Consider the following 7,068-nt stretch of genomic DNA (forward strand, 5'->3'; position numbering starts at 1 on the left):
GAGAATTGGTGGTAATTACACTATGTAATTACAAGGTTGCTTTTTAGTTTCTTTCCTTTTTGTTTTTATTTTAATTTATTTTCTTTATAACTTTTTATTTTTATTATTTTTATTTTTTAATTTTATTTTTACTTTTTAATTTCTTTTGAAATTTTAAAATATATTTTCTTTGAACATTATTTATCTTTTATTTCTCTATCTTTACTTCTTGTGATTCCATGTAATTGCTTGTATTTTATTTTTATTTATTTTATTATTCTATTTTTTGAAACTACCCCTGCTAATATTAGAAATAATGAGTCATTAATAAACTTGTCATATAATGAGTGATGCAATTAAAGTGGAACTTTGTTGTTAAACGTGGTTATAAACTTATCATGTTTCCTATCTTAAGTTGCAGTGGGACTTACTATTATTATGTTGGAATTTGACACAAGTTAAACTATTTAATTTTTTTATATTCATGGTTCCAATTTATTTGTTTTGTAGTATTGAATCACATTGCATGTTGTTCATTTTTTAGTTAGAATTGGTAGATTAGTTTTGTCAAACATTTGAATAATGTTATGACACTATATTTATAAATATTAATTTATTTTATCAAACATGAATTCCATGATATTCTTACAATGCGTATATTTTTTTTAGTTTTTGTAAGTATTTAAACTAAATATTATTAATTTAAAATATATATATAAATTATTTTAAAAATATTAGTTATAAATATATGATTATTAATTAATGTATATTCACGAAAAAATATACATCTTAAATACCAAAAATATTATCATTTATACTTATAAAATCTTATAGGTATATATTTATTATACTAATTTTTAGTTTTGATAATTATTTAATTTAAAATTTAATCTAACTATGTAATTACACTTGTGCAACCAAACAGTAAACTTGTAATTACACTGTAATTACACTATGACAAACAAACAAGCTATCGTAATTACACAACTGTGTAATTACTACCCTAGTAATTACACCAATTCCAATTACAAGATGGTTTTCCAAACAGACTCTAAGTTATCAATGCTTGTAATCATCTTCTCGTCGTGGAAATAGATTTAATTTGCATTGTGCTTTCTAATAACGGGTTCGAGCCGTGGAAGCAGCCACTAATACTTGTATTAAGGTAGACTGTCTGCATCACACCCCTTGAGTGCGGCCTTTCCCCGGACCCTGCGTGCACCGGCCTGCCCTTTATTTCTAATAACGATCTTTATATATGTGCTGACTGGCTTGATTAACTCAAGACTTGGATTTTCTTTTTGTCTTTTGACATCACAATTGCATATACCAAGAATATACAAGCCTATTGAAATTGAAATTCGATTAAGAAGGTGTTTGGATTGGCATTTAAGCTGGTTAAATCAGCTTTTAAGTTTTTTAAAGTTTTTTTTTAATGTTTGGCAAAGTTAAAAAGTGTTTAAAATAAGTTAAAAACTGCTTAAAATAAGCCAAAAGTAATAAGTTGGACAACTCCAACTTATTATGTCTTGGCTTAAAAGCTATTTCTGCTGGAAAACCATAATTTTTAGCATTATAAACAACCCAGGACGAAATTTTCCAACCCCGTTGGAATTTGTACAACAATTATATTCCTTTATTTATACCAAAAGAGAAAGAACTACTTTTTGTTAAACCTAATTCAGTTCGATTGGTGATAACAATGTATTAAAAAATCAGATAAATAAAATCAGACGTGAGTGCACTTATTCCAAATATGATTGGCCAACCTGTATGTTATCTACTTTTAGGCAGAAACCAAATCCTAAATTTCTTTTCTTGGTTAATAATCACCAAAAAATTAAACAATCAATAAACTAAAGGTTCATCTCCTACTACCTACTCAATGTCTGGTCTAAGGCTGCTTAACCAAATTAAATACATTACCGAAAAACAAATAATATATTTATTTGTGATATGAAAAGGGGATAATACAGCTACAAACACCATACGTATATATCTAATTTAAGCGATATTGATGGATTATCATTAGGAAAAATGACACTGTACAATCGCTTTAAAAAAATAATCGAAAAAATGTATAACTGTGACGACCCGACCCATCGTATCAGGTATTACTGCCCCGTTTTCCTCATTTATTACTTCTTCATGTTTCATTACCGGTATGTGGTGAGTTAGAGTTGATTCGGATTGGTTTTGATAAGAAATGAGACACTTAGTCTCTTTTAAGAAGGCTTAAGTTGGAAAAGTCAACCGGACGTTGACTTATGAGTTAGAAGGCTCGGATGTGATTTCCGGTGATTCGGTTAGCTTCGGGAAATGATTTGTGACTTAGGGGTGCGATCGGAATTTATTTTGGAGGTCCGGTGTAGAATTAGGCTTGAATTGGCGAAGTTAGTATTTTGGCGAATTCCAGTTGATAGGTGAGATTTTGATCCGAGGGTCGGAATGGAATTTCGAGAGTTGCTGTAGCTTCGTTAGGCGATTTTGGATATGTGTGCAAAATTTCAGGTCATTCGGAGGTGTTTTGGTCGGGTTTTTGATCGAATGCGTAATTCGGAAGTTTTTAAGAAACTTAGGCTTGAATCCGATGTGATTTGATGGCTTTAGCGTTGTTTGAAGTGTTTGAGGATTGGAACAAGTTTGAATAAGGTATTAGGATGTGTTAGTGTTTTTGGTTGAGGTCCCGGGGGCCTCGGGGTGAATTCGGGTGGTTAAACGGAAGGTTTTTGGAGTTAATTGCAGGTTCAACCTTGCTGGTATCTGTTGGTTTCGCACCTGCGGTTATGGGACCGCAGGTGCGGTCTCGCTGAAGCGATTGGAAGATGCGCAGAAGCGGAAGTCTTGGCCCTTTCCAGATTCCGCAGTAGCGGAAGGAGGACCGCATAGGCGGCCTCGCAGAAGCGAGCTAGACCTCGCAGGAGCGGAATTCGGAACCCTGGTCAGGTCCCGCAGAAGCAGAGCATTGGATCGCTTAAGCGGTCCCGCAGATACGATTGGGGACCGCAGAAGCGGAAGGTTGCCTTAAGTGAAAGGTCCGCAAAAGCGGACGTTGACCGCATAAGCGGAAGCCGCAAAAGCGGTACTGGATCTGCAGAAGCGAAATGCATGGCAGTTAAGTGAAATTAATCATCTTCGCGAATTTTTGAAAGAACAACATTTTGGACTTTGGACTAAGGAGATTTTGGGCGTTTTTCGAAGAGGGTTTCGAGGGCTATCATCAGGTATGGATTCTTGGGCTTAGATTATGTTGTTATTGTGTATAAACATGAATTAACACTGAAAACCCAAGGAATTAAAGGGTAAAAATGGGGTAAGTTAGGGTTTGAGAAATTAGGATGTAAAAATGGAATTTGGAGGGTCAAACGAACTCCGGTTTTGGTGAATTTTATATGTATGGACTCGTGGCGAGACGAGGAATCCGGTAATGTAAATTTCGTAATTTTTCGAGAAGCGGGCCCGGGGCTCGGGTTTTGCTAGTTTCGAGGTTCTTGCTAATTTTCGATTGTTTTCGATTGGGTATTGTTCCCTTAGCATGTTGTGATGTATTCGCTCTGATTTTGGTTAGATTCGACGCGCGTGGAGGCCGATTCGAGGGGCAAAGGCGTCGCGAGCTAGGGATTTCACCGGTTCGAAGTGAGTAATACTTGTAAATGATATCCTGAGGGTTTGAAACCCCGGATTTGCACATCATAGTTCTGTATTGTGGTGACTTGCACGCCAGGTATGAGCGTGGGGTAGAGCACCGTTGGGGATTGTGACTTGGTCCGTCCCGGTTGTTGATTTTACTGCGTAATTGACTGAAACCTACTTGATGCTATCGTGATTTGGGTTGATTGCCATGTTTTGGGCTTCGTGCCGATTATTTGAATCCTTTAGGGATTATTATCACTGTTTTCATGACACTTAGCATATTAAATGATTTCAGTCCTGAGTTAAACCCTGTTTTGAAATGTGCAGTCATATTGCTAAAGTTTAAAGACTTAAATTGCATTTTTCTGATGTTTTGAGTTAAAAGCTATAACTTGACATTGCCTGAGTGGCTCATTTGCATGTTCTGGACTGAGGATGGATCGGGATGCACGCCGCAGCGATGCTATGATGATATTGCGCTTGGGCTGTAGGAGCCCCTTCGGAGTCTGAACCCCCATAGTGAGCGCGGGTACCCAAATGGATCGGGCTGCGCGCCGCAGCGGTCATATGCATTGCATTGCATTCATGCATTGGTTCCTGTTTGTAATACGTGTCATGACATTCAGCACTCTCATTTCAATGGCATTCAAGCTACTTCTTGCACTGTTTACTAGACGCCCTGGTGTTAATTGTTAGTGGAGTGCTGTGGCCGAGGGGCTGACTTATGTGCGGACTTGCACTATCTGATTACGCATTCGTTTGCTTGACTGTTGGAAAAGGATATTTTCAAAAGAGGTTTTTAAACTGAGCCAGATATTTTCTAAAGGATTTTTCACGATTTTTACTGTTTTCTCAAGGGTTGTACTGTCCTATATAGCATGATGGAGTGCTCTTACGTGATTTCTTGTCTCTCAGTTATTATTTACTCTTATTACCACTGAGTTGCAAGTACTCACTTTACTCCCTGCACCTCACGTGCAGTTGCAGGTATCGTTCACCCGGTAGCGGGTTATTAGCGGATTGAAGGTATTGTTATTGTAGCTGAGCGAGGTGACCGCCAGCGTTCGCGGCACCGGATGTTGTCTTTTGTTTTTCCAGAAATTCATTTTTGTATAATATTGGCCCTGTAGTTAAATCAGGTTCCTTTAGATGCTCGTGACTTGTGACACCCCGGTCGGGTAGTAATTAACAGTTTCTAATGCTATTAAGTTGTATCTTCTATTCATTTATGTTTAATAATTGTTAGTGAAAGGATTGGGTTAGTTGGCTGGCCTTGTCTTCACGAGAGGCGCCATCACGATCGGGTATGGGAATTGGGTCGTGACAATAACAAGTGGTGGATATTCGCATACACTCTAATTTTTTTCTATAACAGTGATGTTCGGGTCAACTTTGTGCACCTCGATTAATTCCAATAGATATTATTATCTCCCACTTGCACAAAATACCGAATAACTCTGTCCATAAAAACTTAGACAATAAGAAAAAATCATAATATTTTTGCCGCGCTCGGATTTGAACCTACTAAATATCTTATTTAATTTACTTCATGTATAGCCTTTCATGTAAATAACCTTTTGTTTTAGAAAATATATTAAGTTATTATAACTTTATAAGTTCTAAGAGTTGACTAAAATATTTTATTGGTGTGAAAAAACAGCTATATTCTCTTTACTTTTTGCCATCCCTACCCCATTATTTTTGTTTGAAAATTGTGGAACTGTTTGCTGCAATAATCTATAACATTCTCTTGATACTTTTCTCATTTTCTATTTTTGTTTTCATAATGCTTTTTATCATTTTTGACAAGGGCGTTATCCCATTCGAATAAATTATATTAAAAAATTAATCACATACTTTTGAGTAAAAAGGGCGTGTGGTAGCCACTAAATAAGGTGGTGTTTATTTTATATCCACCAATTCTAATGCTAAGCAAAAATAGCCACTACTCTATTAAAATTATTTTGAAAAGACATTTTTACCCTTTCTTCCATCTCTTTTCTTCCTAAACCCTCGCTTCTCTCTGTACAGAAGTGGCTGGCTATGTGTGCTTCTCTCTCAATCTCTTCTGTGCATTTTTTTCTCTCAGTAACACTCGCTCCTAATTTCTCTTCTCTTAAACACCAATTTTACTACAAATTCAGTTAAGCATTCACTCAAACATATAATCTGCATACCAGTTTTGTCTTCTCCGCTGTAAACACAGAATTAGTTTCTCAAAACAAAAGTTATTCTCTATTTCCAAAAACCAAAACACTGAAACAAGTATTGAATTGTGAATGAAGCATTTGGGCCAGTTCACAATAAAAGTAAGACAATTAATTTGGAAGGAGGAGTAAATTTACTTATAGAAAAACACATTCCATATTAAATCATCTTCACAAAGGAGAACATATTTAAGTAGAAATTAAAAGAAACTCGATTAAGATATGGCAACATAAATAGGAATTTGTTCAATTTCCTTTCCATAAGAGAGAAGGAATCTTAGAGGAAACTTACAACTTCGATTTCACTAGAGAAGAGTATGCATACAAGTTTGATGGCGGAGGGGGAGAAGTGGCGTCCTGAACTTAGAGTTCCAAGTTCAAAAGTTAAGGACATGTAGTCCTGAAGTTAAGTTCAAAAGTTAAGGACAATAGGTCCTGAAGTCCTGAACTTTGAATAACAAGCTCAAAAGTTAAGGACAATAGGTCCTGAACTTAGGTTAAGAAGCCCAAAAGTTAAGGACAATAGGTCCTGAACTTACAGTTACAAGTTCAAAAGTTAAGGACAATAGGTCCTGAAGTCCTGAACTTAGACTAACAAGCTCAAAAGTTAAGGATAATATGTCCTGAACTTAGGCTAAGAAGCCCAAAAGTTAAGGACAATAGGTCCTGAACTTAGACTAACAAGCTCAAAAGTTAAGGACACTTGGTCCTGAACTTACAGGTACAAGTTCAAAAGTTAAGGACATGTAGTCCTGAAGTCCTGAAGTTAAGTTCAAAAGTTAAGGACATGTAGTCCTGAAGTCCTGAACTTAAAGTTCCAAGTTCAAAAGTTAAGGACATGTAGTCCTGAAGTTAAGTTCAAAAGTTAAGGACATGAGCAGAAGGGTATTTTCGTCCGGACAGTTAAAGTTTATTAAAGCAGTGGATAAAGACTAAAGACATTTTAAACAGTGGCTTAAAAGTAAATACATGTGTTATTGGTGGCTAACCGTGCACTTCCCCCCTACTTTTGATATGCTCTAATGAGTATATTGGGCTATATTGGAATTGGATTGAGATGTAAAGAAAGTGTCTTACTTGGAAAAAAAATATTAAAGAAAAAATAATTAGAGGATATGTTATAGGTACAAGACGATGACAGATATCTACACATTCGCAAATTGTTACTTATATTTAGGTAAATAAAATTTATTTTGTTTCTTCCCTGACCAGGACACTCATGTCATTTAAAAGATAATTACAAGTAATT

The sequence above is a fragment of the Nicotiana attenuata genome, chromosome 6 (genome assembly GCF_001879085.1).
Source record: "Nicotiana attenuata strain UT chromosome 6, NIATTr2, whole genome shotgun sequence".
Lineage (NCBI taxonomy): Eukaryota > Viridiplantae > Streptophyta > Magnoliopsida > Solanales > Solanaceae > Nicotiana > Nicotiana attenuata.